At 45.2% G+C, this 12919-nt stretch overlaps 1 protein-coding gene across 1 annotated transcript in view; it reads left to right on the forward strand.

The window, feature by feature from the left end:
* LOC310669651 (E3 ubiquitin-protein ligase RNF183-like) overlaps window positions 1–12919 on the forward strand; it is a 172787-nt gene that overhangs the window by 101014 nt on the left and 58854 nt on the right. The window lies entirely within an intron of this gene.

The following is a 12919-nucleotide window of genomic DNA, read 5'->3' on the forward strand; positions in this document are numbered from 1 at the left end:
TCTTTCTCTTTGGGTCTCTTGAGCTGCAAGGAAGCACTGGACCACCTGCTCACCTGGCTGCAGCATGATCACCCGCAAGTCTGGAAGCTCAGCCTCAGAGGGATATCCCTGCTTTTGGACTCTGACATGGCAAGTGATGCTCAGAGGGAGAGGAAGGGATTTATATTTGAATCACAGCCAAGCACTGTTTGCAGGCAGAATGGTGAAGGGTCTGTGCTAAAAGAAAAACTGTTGGACTTTTCAGATCTTTGAAAAGATTCTCTCCTTTGTATAGGACCCTTTGGTTCGGTGGCCGCTTACTGCTAGATTTCCTCCCTTATGCAGAATAATAATAATAATAATAATAATACTTATACCCCGCCCATCTGGCCGGGCCTCCCCAGGCACTCTGGGTGGCTTCCAACAGGGTGTTAAAAATGCAAGAAAACTAAACGTTAAAAACTTCCCTAAACAGGGCTGCCTTCAGATGTCTCCTAAAAGTCAGATAGTTGTTTATTTCCTTGGCATCTGGTGACATACTTGTGAAAAGCTGATGTCCTCGCAGAGCTGATACACCCGGTAGAGCTAGCCGACCTCTCCAGGGAACTGGGGGAGGAATGCCTGAAGATGCTGGCTGAAAGCTCCTGTGGTCTGGCTGCCCATGTGCGTATTATGGAACAACCGCTTTCTGGATTGCACATTACATAATAGACTGCGTCTGGTAAGGTCACTTTGCTTTGTTTGCAGGTTTGCACAGAGTTATCCCATTTCATCTTCCCAACAACCCAGTAGAGGTTAGTTATGATCCTCTACTGAACATCATAGCCATAGCACAAAACTGCATGGGAGGTTACAATATATGAAGTACAAAATACATAATAAAAATAATCAGTGCACAAAATTCATAATAACAAATAATAAAAATAATAAAAATAAAACAATTAACAAGAGTAATATATACACACTGATAAACCATAAAAAAGCTGTTATGGGAATAAAATTAGGAATAAAATAAGCTGAAGGCTTTTGCCGACAACCTAGTTTTAACATTACAAGAACCCCAAATGAGAGGGATAGTAGTGCTGCAAATAACTGAAGAATTTGGATTTCTAGCAGGATTTAAAATTAATAAAGCTAAAACAAAAATGATGGTTAAAAATATGAACGAGGAATTAATAGACCAACTACAGAAGGAAATGGAAATCAAGGTGGTAAAGAAAGTTAAATATTTAGGTATATGGTTATCTCCAAAGAATATAAATCTATTTAAAGACAATTATGTAATAATTGCAAGCTGGATTTCGAAGGGGCAAAGGAACCAGAGACCAAATTGCAAACATGCGCTGGATTATGGAGAAAGCTAGAGAGTTCCAGAAAGACATCTATTTGTGCTTCATTGACTATGCAAAAGCCTTTGACTGTGTCAACCACAGCAAACTATGGCAAGTTCTTAAAGAAATGGGAGTGCCTGATCACCTTATCTGTCTCCTGAGAAATATCTATGTGGGACAAGAAGCTGCAGTTAGAATGATATGGAACAACTGATTGGTTCAAAATTGGGAAAGGAGTATGGCAAGGCTGTATATTGTCTCCCTGCTTATTTAACTTATATGCAGAATTCATCATGCGAAAGGCTGGGCTGGATTAATCCCAAACTGGAATTAAGATCGCCGGAAAAAATATCAACAACCTCAGATATGCAGATGACACAACCTTGATGGCAGAAAGTGAGGAGGAATTAAAGAACCTTTTAATGAGGGTGACAGAGGAGAGCGCAAAATATGGTCTGAAGCTCAACATCAAAAAAATGAAGATCATGGCCACTGGGCCCATCACCTCCTGGCAAATAGAAGGGGAAGAAATGGAGGCAGTGAGAGATTTTACTTTCTTGGGCTCCATGATCACTGCAGATGGTGACAGCAGTCAAGAAATTAAAAGACGCCTGCTCCTTGGGAAAAAGGTGATGGCAAACCTAGACAGCATCTTAAAAAGCAGAGACATCACCTTACCAACAAAGGTCCGTATAGTTAAAGCCATGGTTTTCCCAGTAGTGATGTATGGAAGTGAGAGTTGGACCATAAAGAAGGCTGATCGCTGAAGAATTTATGCTTTTGAATTATGGTGCTGGAGGAGACTCTTGAGAGTCCCATGGACTGCAAGAAGAGCAAACGTATCCATTCTTAAGGAAATCAGCCTTGAGTGCTCACTGGAAGGACAGATCGTGAAGCTGAGGCTCCAATACTTTGGCCACCTCATGAGAAGAGAAGACTCCCTGGGCAATGGACCTACGATATAATATCGAATATGAGAAATGGATGACTATGGAATTTAGGAATAAAATTTACCGCATCCATGACCTTAAAAAAGGATTTGTTTAAAATGATGTATAGGTGGTATAGATGGAAGAGAAGCACCACTCACCTACTTTTCCAGGACGCTATCTCCGACGGAACGGAATTACAGCCAGCTCGACAAGGAGGCACTGGCACTTGTGGCTGGAGTGAAGAGGTTCCATGAATACCTCTACGGCAGGACTTTTGACCTCATTACTGACCACAAGCCGCTCCTGGGCCTCCTCGCTGGTGATCGACCAACTCCACCAGTCCTCTCGCCACGCATGCTGCGATGGACTGTTTTCCTGGCTGCCTACCACTACCGGTTCATCCATCGCCCGGAGAAATCGGTGGGCCATGTCGACGCCCTCAGCCGTTGCCCTCTTCCAGCGTTTGTGGAAGACCCAGCTCCTGCTTCATCGCTCCTCCTGATTGAGGATCTTCTGGCAGCGCCTGTATCGGCTGCCACTGTGGCCTCCGCATCTGCCCAGGATCGCACCATCAGCCGTGTGCTCAACTGAGTGTGAAGGGGGTGGCCACAAGGGCCTTTTGCATCGGAATTCCAACCGTTCACAACCAGACAACATTAACTCTTGGCTCATCGCGGCTGTCTGCTGAGGGGAGACCGCGTCGTGATTCCCCAAAGACTCTGTCAACGTGTCCTGGAGGCACTGCATGTTGGCCACCCAGGAATCGTCAAAATGAAGGCGTTGGCTCAGTGTTACGTCTGGTGGCCCATCACTTCCTAGGTGTCCGCCTGTCAAGCGTGCCAAGAATCGAGGCCGGCACCACCGGCAGCTAAGGGACACACCTGGGAGATGCCCAAGACACCCTGGTCGAGGGTGCACATCGATTTGGCCGGCCCCTTTCATGGCCGGACCTTTATGGTAGTGGTGGACGCCTATTCCAAATGGCTGGAGGTGGCCCTGATGCCCTCCAACACTACCAAGGCCGTCATCCGAGTGCTGCGAGGCCTCTTGCGACGCATGGGTGTCCTGATGTCCTTGTCTCCGACAACGGACCGCAGTTCACATCAGGCACTTTTGAGCGGTATCTTTTGGGACTGGGCATCCGCCATGCCCTAATGGCACCATTTCATCCATCCAGCAACGGGCAAGCGGAGAAGATGGTGCACTCGGCAAAAGAGGCACTGGCGCGCCTGGATCAGGGAGATTGGCACAAGCGGGTCGCCGAATACTTGTTCGTGCAACACATCACCCCCATGCGGCCACAGGGCGGAGTCCTGCTGAGCTGCTTATGGGCTGCCGCCTCAGGTCACTGCTCAACCGGCTGCACCCGGACTTTGCCGTGGCCGAACCGCCAGGCTGTGCCAACGCGCCACGGTCATTTGTTCCGGGAAACCAGGTCTTTGCCCGGAACTATGTGGGGGACATTCCTTGGGTGCCAGCCACAGTAGTGGGAGTCACTGGACCTCACTCGTACCAGGTGGCACTTGAAGACGGACGCTTGTGGCGCCGGCACATAGACCATCTTAGGTGCAGGTTTGAGGACTTGGACACTACCGTGGTGCTCCCAACTGCGCTTGTGGCTCCGGAAGAAACACTTACAGATTGTGAGGCTCCACCTCTCTTGCAAACTACCAGCGTGGAGCCGAACCAAGCCACTTCAGAGGGTCTGTCAGACTTACCACAGGCTCAGACCACTCCACCTGCGGAGGCTCCACCCACAGCAGCGGATTCAGGGGACTTGGTTTCAACGCCACTTAGGGTCGCACCACAGCCTCAGCAAGAATTGTGTGGCCCCCCGGACTTGGCTACCAGTCCCCGGCGGTCTGGCAGTTTCCAAGTGCCCAACTTATTTAAAGGACTATGTTGTTGGACATGTATCACTGTTGGTCTAAGTATGTGAAATGTAACCGATATTGCTTTTGTGCCTAATTGAACCATTACGTGTAGTGCTGTATATAAGGAAACTATTACGGATTGTAACTAACGCCTTATCTCGGTGGGGAGGGGTATTAGGTACTGAAGTTCTCACCCTGGGCCAGCAGGGGGATACTGTAGATAGTTATGCAAATCGAAAGTGATTGGATAGTTTTGGGATCGAAAGTGACGTTCAGTGATTGGATAGTTTTGGGAAATGGCAACAGTTACATTGTTCTGGAGCTCTATATAAGCAGGCTGACTGAGCTCCTCAGTCAGTTCTGTTCCAGCTTACAAATAAAGAGCTGCTTTGGAAGAATCGCTGTGTCGTCTGATATGTTCGCCCACAACTTAACATTCACCATCAGCGGTGATAATTTCTGGAGCAACAAGAGGGTCTAACGTTACTGATATTCAGTACCCTTCTAACAGAACCTCCTTTCTGTCTTTCCTGCATGAAACGATGAATCCACGCTGGAAAATGGCGGCCTATCGGCTGGAGCCTGGGAGGAGGCCTCTGGAAACAAGAAGACCCACACAAGAATGTCATCTGCCCGGGAAGGAGGCTCAGCAGAGACGCCGTCTGCAACCTCAATCCACACCCTTATGGTGACTTTGGGGATTAGACACTTTTTACTGAGTATTTACTACAGCGAGGTGAAAACGCAAGAAGGACTTGAAGTATGAGCAACAGCTTCCTCAACCGTGTTCTACAGAAGAACTTATATAGTGTTTGGGCAAGACTGAAAAATGTCCTGGGGAAAAAGTCACCATGGTGGGTGTCCCCCGTTGAAGCAGGGCCAGTCAATAAATTAAATGTGAACAAGAACTGGGGCACATACAACAAACTCCTTGATCTTAGAGAGGGTGCTATCAGGCTTAAAAGAGAGAGGAGGTTGAAATGAATGTATTGAATAGTATAGGAGAAATAAGCCACATTCAAGGGTAAATAACTATCAATTTATGTAAGAATGTATGAGATTATATTATATTGCATTTTTAAATATCATTTTCTTTTTTATATGCATCGTTGTTCTCCACCTCACACACACCCTTTTCCTTTGTATCAATTTATTTCTTTATAATTGGAATAGATATATAGATATATAGATATAGATGGGTAAATATGGAAACCATGTAAGGGGAGGATGGGAAGAAAATACATAAAGTACCGGTAAATTACAGTTTAAGTTAACATTTGTAAGGTGTTTTTTTTTGTGAAAAATCAATAAATAAGTTTTTAAAAATAATAAAGAAAAATAGATGCTTGGTTGAGAACTCTTCATTGAGACTCCTCTCCAGCACATTGTCTCTGACCTAGTCCTGGGATCCCCACCTTCTTCTTCTTTGTAGCTGAGTAAGATTGTCTTCCATGAATACGGTCTTAACAGTGAGTCCGTAAGTGACAGTGGAGGCCAATTCTGGATCCACACGTCCTTCCACAGTGGGGACATACGTTTCCGGGCGGGAGTTGACCACGGTGTGGATTTGCCAGGTGTGCCTTCCTCTTAGCATGTTTCTCCCTTGCGTCCTGAGTTTGAGTGTCTTCAAAGCCCATGACACCTTTGGTATAGACTGTTCTCTAATTAGAGCACTCACAGGCAAGTGTTTCCCAATTGTTGGTGTTTATACTACATTTTTTAAGATTTGCCTTGAGACAGTCTTTAAACCTCATTTGTTGAGCACCAGCATTACGCTTTCCATTTTAAAGTTCAGAATAGAGTAGTTGCTTTGGAAGATGATAATCAGGCATCCACACAACATGACCAGTCCAACGAAGAACCATTGCTTCGGCACTGGTGATCTTTGCTTCATCCAGTACACTGCCATTCATTTGCCTGTCTTCCCAAGTTATGTTTAAATTTTTTGGAGACAGCGTTGATGGAATCTTTTGAGCAGTTGGAGATGGCATTTATATGTGGTCCACGTTTCACAAGCATACACAAGAGCTTTTTAACAAGCATTTTTATTTCTCTGCGAATGTCCCAGTCCTCAAACACTGCACTTCAGTTAGAAGAAAGCTGCATTCACAGAGCTCAGGCGATGCTGGATTTCATCACCAGTCTGCCCTTGTGAAAATTTAACTGCCCAGGTAGGAGAAGTGATAGACACTTTCCAACGTTACACCATTGATTTGGATTTATTGTGCTGCAGAGGGGTTGTTTTGTCCTTGTTGGTGCAGCACTTTGGTTTTTTGGATGTTGAGTGACTGGCCAAGCTTTTCATAATCTTCTGCAAAGATATTTAGGATGGTTTGGAGGTCATCCTCTGAGCATGCACACATTACTTTGTCATAAGCATACTGAAGCTCCTCTGTGACAGAAGTTAAGGTAACCTTACACTTTGTTTTCAGCCTACTCAAAGAGCTTTCCATCTACTCCGGAGGGGAGTTTCCCTTCAACAAAGTGTAAGATCATGGCAATGAAAATAATTAATAGAGTTGGGGCAATAACAGAACCCTGATTAACAGCTGACCCCACTGTGAATGGTTCACCTTGAGAGCCATTGTTATCTGCAATTATTGCTGTCATATTATCATGGAAGAGCCGAATTATGTTCGCAAATTTATCTGGGCAGCCAATTTTCAGAGGGACAGCTTATAGGGCATTACGATTTACAGTGTCAAAGGCCTTAGGTCAATAAACACCATATACAGAGATTGGCTTTGCTCTCTGCATTTTTCTTGAAGCTGTCAAGCAGTGAAAATTTTAGACCCCTAGAAGGTCTAAAATAATTTTGGGATTCAGGAAGGGTAGCTTCAGATATTGTTAAGAGATGGTTTGCTAAGATCCTTGCAAGAATTTTGCCGGCTGCAGCTAATAAGGAGATGCCTCGATAGTTCCCACAATTCGTTCTGTCACCTTTTTAAAAGAGATTGATAATTTTGGCATCCCTAAAGTCTGCTGGGATGTCTCTCTCCCATTAGCTTGTGAAGTTGTGTAAGTTCAATTCCGTCCACTTTGAAGACTTCGGCAAGTATTCCTTCAGGTCCGCTGGCTTCGTTGTTTTTCATTTGGTTAATAGCTGTACACAGCTCTCCCAGATTTGGAGATACTGCAAGCTCATCTCTAATTTGTTTTTGGAGAATTTGTGAGAGGACATCAGCAGCTATGGGGGAGTTATGGCTTAGGAGATGCTGGTAATGTTCTTTCCAGTGCTGTCCAATAGCTTCTTTATCTTTTAGAAGTGTGGTACCGTCTGGAGAGCATATTCCATGATTTACTGACCCATAGATGGTCTTTGTGGCTTTAAAGAAACTCTATGCATCATGAGAGTCGGCTAAGTGCTGGATTTCTTGAGCTTTTTTAATCCACCAGGTGTTCTCAGGTTCTTCTTTGAACCTCAGCCTTAGCATAGCTTTTTTTTCTTAGTGGCACAGTTTCTATCTCTTTGCCAGCTCTGCAAGGCCTTCCTTTTCTTGTCAATCATGCATTCAATCTCACTGTCATTCTCATCAAACCAGTACTGGTGTTTATTGGATTGGTATCCAATAGTTTGTTCACAGGCTGCAGTAATGGATGTTTTTAGATTGGTTCAGTGTTCCTCAATGTTATCAGGGAACTCCAAAAGCAGATGGTCATTAGTGGAAGCATTGACTTGAGCTCCGCAGCAGTTGTGCAGTTTTTATTAGTTTTATCAGTTTTAATTAGTTTTATCAGTTTTTATTTAGCTTTTATCGGCCTCAGTATTTTATCTACAACATTTGGCAGCTGTTCCTTAACTAATATACAAAGGAATTTGTAAACTAATCTACAAAGGAAAAAGACGAAGGACGCCGAGAAATAAGGAGCGGCTGATACTGAAGGCAAGTTCTGCTTCATTTTATCTCCTGGCACAAGCCCTATTACTTTGCTGCAGTAAACCATCCTGATTTATTAGTCATTTATAACTTCTTTGAGGGTGATGAGGGTACTGGAGACAGCCTCGGTATTTCTGCTCGCAAATATAAGGGGGAAGGCACCACAGGACAGAAGCGTTAGCATGAAATCTTGCTTGTAAAACAACCCTCCCCACCTTTTGAAGGTGGGGAACTGGAAGATAAACATAATCCGTCTTGTGATTGAGCCAAGTGAAGCCAAAAAACCCAGGACTAAGAGATTCCAGCAAACTGCTCTCAATTACCTTTTTCCACGCTCAACATGGTCCTTACAAGAAAGAACTATATGGACCTGGGAATTGCACCAATATAATTTCAGGGGGAGTCGGAGCCCCGAAGGAAGCAAAGTAAAATCACCAATTACTTCCCCCATAAAGAAAGGAATAAGAATCCACAGCACGAGAGCACTCCAAAAGAAATTGCCCCTACTGTGCTGGATTGGTCAATACAACACAAAGACTTACAAACTGAGCACAAAAGACCAAATTCTTCCAGGAGCTGGGCGCAGGAACTGGACCTAGCTGAGAACGCCTGGATGACCAATTCCCCCAACCCCAATGACCTCAAGCACCAAAAATCAACTCAGAATCTCAGGGAAAACCAGCAAGACCCTCAGCCTACAGCGAATGCCAACAGTATAGAAGAGAGGGGTGACCAGTTACACGATCAAATAGATCAGATACGCACAGACCTCTACAATATAAAAAACTTCCTAGCAGTAACAAATGGCCTACTCCTGACGCTTGTGGAGAATTTCAAACAAGCAAAAAGAGCCACAGATCAGACCCTGGACTCAGATGCTAGAATCTACATACCACCCAAAAAGAACTCACGCACAAGAAAACTGGAACCCAAGACGAAGAAAACTAAAAACATCAAAAAATTTAAGCCATCTAGAAAAACCCAATACATCAGTAAAAAACAGTGGCAGAAACTCTTCAACTTATTATCATCACCTCCTATACCCACAAAAAAAATCAAAGCTCAGGGCACCAAAGAGATTGACAAGGGAGATCGACTCGCCAAAGACCAAACCCCTCCCCATATGTGAAAATAATTCCCCAAGTACATACAAAGAAATAAGCCCCCCCATGGCTGTTCTCCCCCTATGTTCACCCAGGCTGACAAAAGCAACCAAACTACAGCTGGATGCTCCTGCCTTGAACCCACCTAGGATCCCTGTAGCAACGGCAAACAGAAGTAAGTTGGGGATCTCCAATATAGACGGAAACCTGCGGGAACTCCAAGCCCCCAGTAGAAAGAAAGAATGGATCCTGGTCCTAAGCCCGGAAAAGATGGTATTCACGAACTATCCAAAACCACTGGGTCCTCGCCCAGGGACAGACCGCGTGAGGCACCTGCTGACTATAATAAACAACATTCTACCTGGGGCAGTTAAAGCAACCGACATAGACAGTATAATAATAATAATAATAATAATAATAATTTATTATTTATACCCCGCCCATCTGGCTGGGTTTCCCCAGCCACTCTGGGCGGCTTCCAAAAGAATATTAAAATACTGTGATACATCAAACATTAAAAGCTTCCCTAAACAGGGCTGCCTTCAGATGTCTTCTAAAAGTCTGGTAGTTGTTGTTCTCTTTGACATCTGGTGGGAGGGCGTTCCACAGGGAGGGCGCCACTACCGAGAAGGCCCTCTGCCTGGTTCCCTGTAACTTGGCTTCTCGCAGTGAGGGAACCGCCAGAAGGCCCTCGGTGCTGGACCTCAGTGTCCGGGTAAAGCGATGGGGGTGGAGACGCTCCTTCAGGTATACTGGACCGAGGCCATTTAGGGCTTTAAAGGTCAGCACCAACACTTTGAATTGTGCTCGGAAACGTACTGGGAGCCAATGTAGGTCTTTCAAGACCGGTGTTATATGGTCTCGGCGGCTGCTCCCAGTCACCAGTCTGGCCGCTGCATTCTGGATTAGTTGTAGTTTCCGGGTCACCTTCAAAGGTAGCCCCACGTAGAGCGCATTGCAGTAGTCCAAGCGGGAGATAACCAGAGCATGCACCACTCTGGCAAGGCAGTCCGCGGGCAGATAGGGTCTCAGCCTACGTACCAGATGGAGCTGGTACACAGCTGCCCTGGACACGGATTTAACCTGTGCCTCCATGGACAGCTGTGAGTCCAAAATGACTCCCAGGCTGCGCACCTGGTCCTTCAGGGGCACAGTTATCCCATTCAGGACCAGGGAATAGGGACCAGTATAGACTACCTATATCAAGATGGACATTCAGTCCGCGCCCTGATCACTTTTACAGATTATAATCTGGTCAACTTTATCTTTAGAACAAGAAATCTATTCTCAAAGAAAGGAATAGATTTATTAAGAATCTTTGAAAACAGAGCCCCGCTAACCTCCCTACTGGCAGCCAAGGGGGAAGGGAGACCAGGAACAGAGGAACAAAACGATAGAGTGCACATGCAACAAAACCAGCAAAACCAGAGCTTAGTGCATCAGCAGGAAAACAAAGCTCCTATTGAGACTCAACTTCATTCGAACGACAGAGAGGACTCTTTCTCCATAGAAGAACATGCCTTAATAAATCGGTTCTGGTCACTACAGACGCCAGCCCAAAAGGAAATCTTGGTTAGACTGGACACCCTGAGAAGCAGACTGACCAAAAAGGTGGCCCATGTTGAGACTACGGAAGGCTCACACACACGGCCTATATCCCCCAAGTGCCTAGTGGACAAGAGGACGGTGGGAGGCGCCTTTAAATGTGTAGATTCGGAAGACCAATCGCAGCCCCCGCTGGTGTATGGTAAGGCAAAACTAAAACAGACTGTCACTTCTCCGAGTACCTGGTTCAACTATCTTAAACTCTCCCCAAATGAAATAGCTACTCCCCCAAGCCCAAACCACCCCCTTAAGTCCCCAAGAGCATATCATTCCCTTATACAGCAGATGCCTATTGACAAACTTAATGGGAGTGGTTTTTTAGATGTAAAGGGGGGTCACTGGACGCCGTGGACCCAACAAACCTACACCATGGAGGGACAGAGAATTAAAGCTGCTGTCCTGGAACATTGCAGGATGGCGCACTAAGAAAAACAATCAACAATTTGCAATGTTTCTTAAGCGATTCGATATCATCCTCCTGAAGGAGACCTGGTACAGCGACCCCATTCTGTTCAATGGGTATTCTTGCCACTCCCTACTTGCTACTCCATCTGTGAGGGGAGGTAGGCCTAGTGGAGGTCTAGCTAGTCTCATCTCCACAGAGCTTGAACATTCCTTAAAAGCCCTCCCAAACTGCAATTCACTAGCCACGGCAGTCCTACTCAAATTTAAGAGAGATGCACTGGTAGTGGTCAATGTCTATCTGCCCCCCTGCCAAAAAAAATCTATAGTGAAAGCTAACTGGGCAGAGTTAGAGGCATTCCTAGAGTCCATAGAATCTTCCCACCCTTCTACACCGATCATAATCGGGGGGGATTTCAACGCCCGTATGGGAACTGATGATAACAATCTTCACAGCCAATATAATCAGATTCAGGACCCTGAAAGCCCAACCGAAGAAGGCGTTTCACGACTTTCTAAAGATAATAAATGTAATTTATCGGGGCTATGTCTAGCCCAGTCGCATAAAGAAGGGAGCTGATGATATTAAACGGTAGTAGGGAAGAGGATCGCCCAGGGGAGTATACCCATTTTTCAAAGATGGGAGGAAGTGTGATAGACTATATTCTGATATCGAGATTCGCCTATAACTCTGTGTCGAAGTTTCAAGTGGGACATAACACCGAAAGCGACCACCTCCCACTAACTTTAGCGCTCAATGGTCCAAAAATTCAAATTTCCAGATTTTCTTTTTCCATTATTTTTACAGAGTTGTTGTAAGGAGCTTGAAATATTTTTCTTCCAAATTCAATCCAACTTGCACACAGATTCCTTTCTTTTTCAACACACTATGTTTGAAGAATTCTGGGAGCTGTGCTTTGTTAGATGCTGAGAGTTGTTAAGGGACCCCCTATTACCCTTACAGAGCTGCAATTTTCAGTAGTTAATACCATATCCTACTGAGATCCAGTTTAAATTTTAGATTCTGTTATATTTTGTATATATTGTTACAAAAGTTGGCTGTCTGCCCCTCTCTCTGCCAAGTGGGTCCTTCCAAGAGGGGCTGGTACCCCACAGCAAAGCAGCCAGCCTTCAGCCAGCCTGCCCAAGATGGATCTCAGCTGTTCTTCCTCCTTCCTCCCAGCCACCCTTGCTCCCAGAGCAGTTACCCTGTCAACCTTCCAAACCCCCAGCCTCTGTTTACACCTCAGGGTAAGGGTGAAGGAGTTCTCTTATATTGTTAATGTCCCTCAATTGTTCTCTATATTTCCAGCCATAGGAATTCCTCTGCAGCTTGCATTCTCCCTTCATGTCCCAAATAATCAAAATCCCAGCATTTATTAATTTCTAGGGATTAGGTGCTTAACCCACCCCCTTAAATCATTAACACCATGCAACAAAATGTTTTGTGACTGACTTTGTATATTTTGAATTAATAGAAAACCAATAAAGAGTGAATTAAAAGCAATTTCTCAGAATGGTTCTCAGAGGGGGGTCTTCAATAAACTCTCAGCATCCTTATAAAACTACAGTCCCCTGAATTCCTTGAGGGAAACATTTAATATGATATCACAGTGTAAGATGTGAATGAGGCCTAAATTATAGTTTTGCCCCGTCCTCCTTCCTGCAATGGCAACACTGAACCTGAGGAGGAAACAGGCAGCCAGTGTTACCTCCTGGGCTGGTTTTAAGCAAGAAGGCAGGCAGGTGGCTGGGGGAAGACTGGGGTTAGTAGAACAGTGACCACCCACCCCCCATTAGCCCAAAAGAACCAAC

This window comes from Podarcis tiliguerta, assembly GCF_965153285.1.
Source record: "Podarcis tiliguerta genome assembly, chromosome: Z".
In the NCBI taxonomy this organism is placed as follows: Eukaryota; Metazoa; Chordata; class Lepidosauria; order Squamata; family Lacertidae; genus Podarcis; species Podarcis tiliguerta.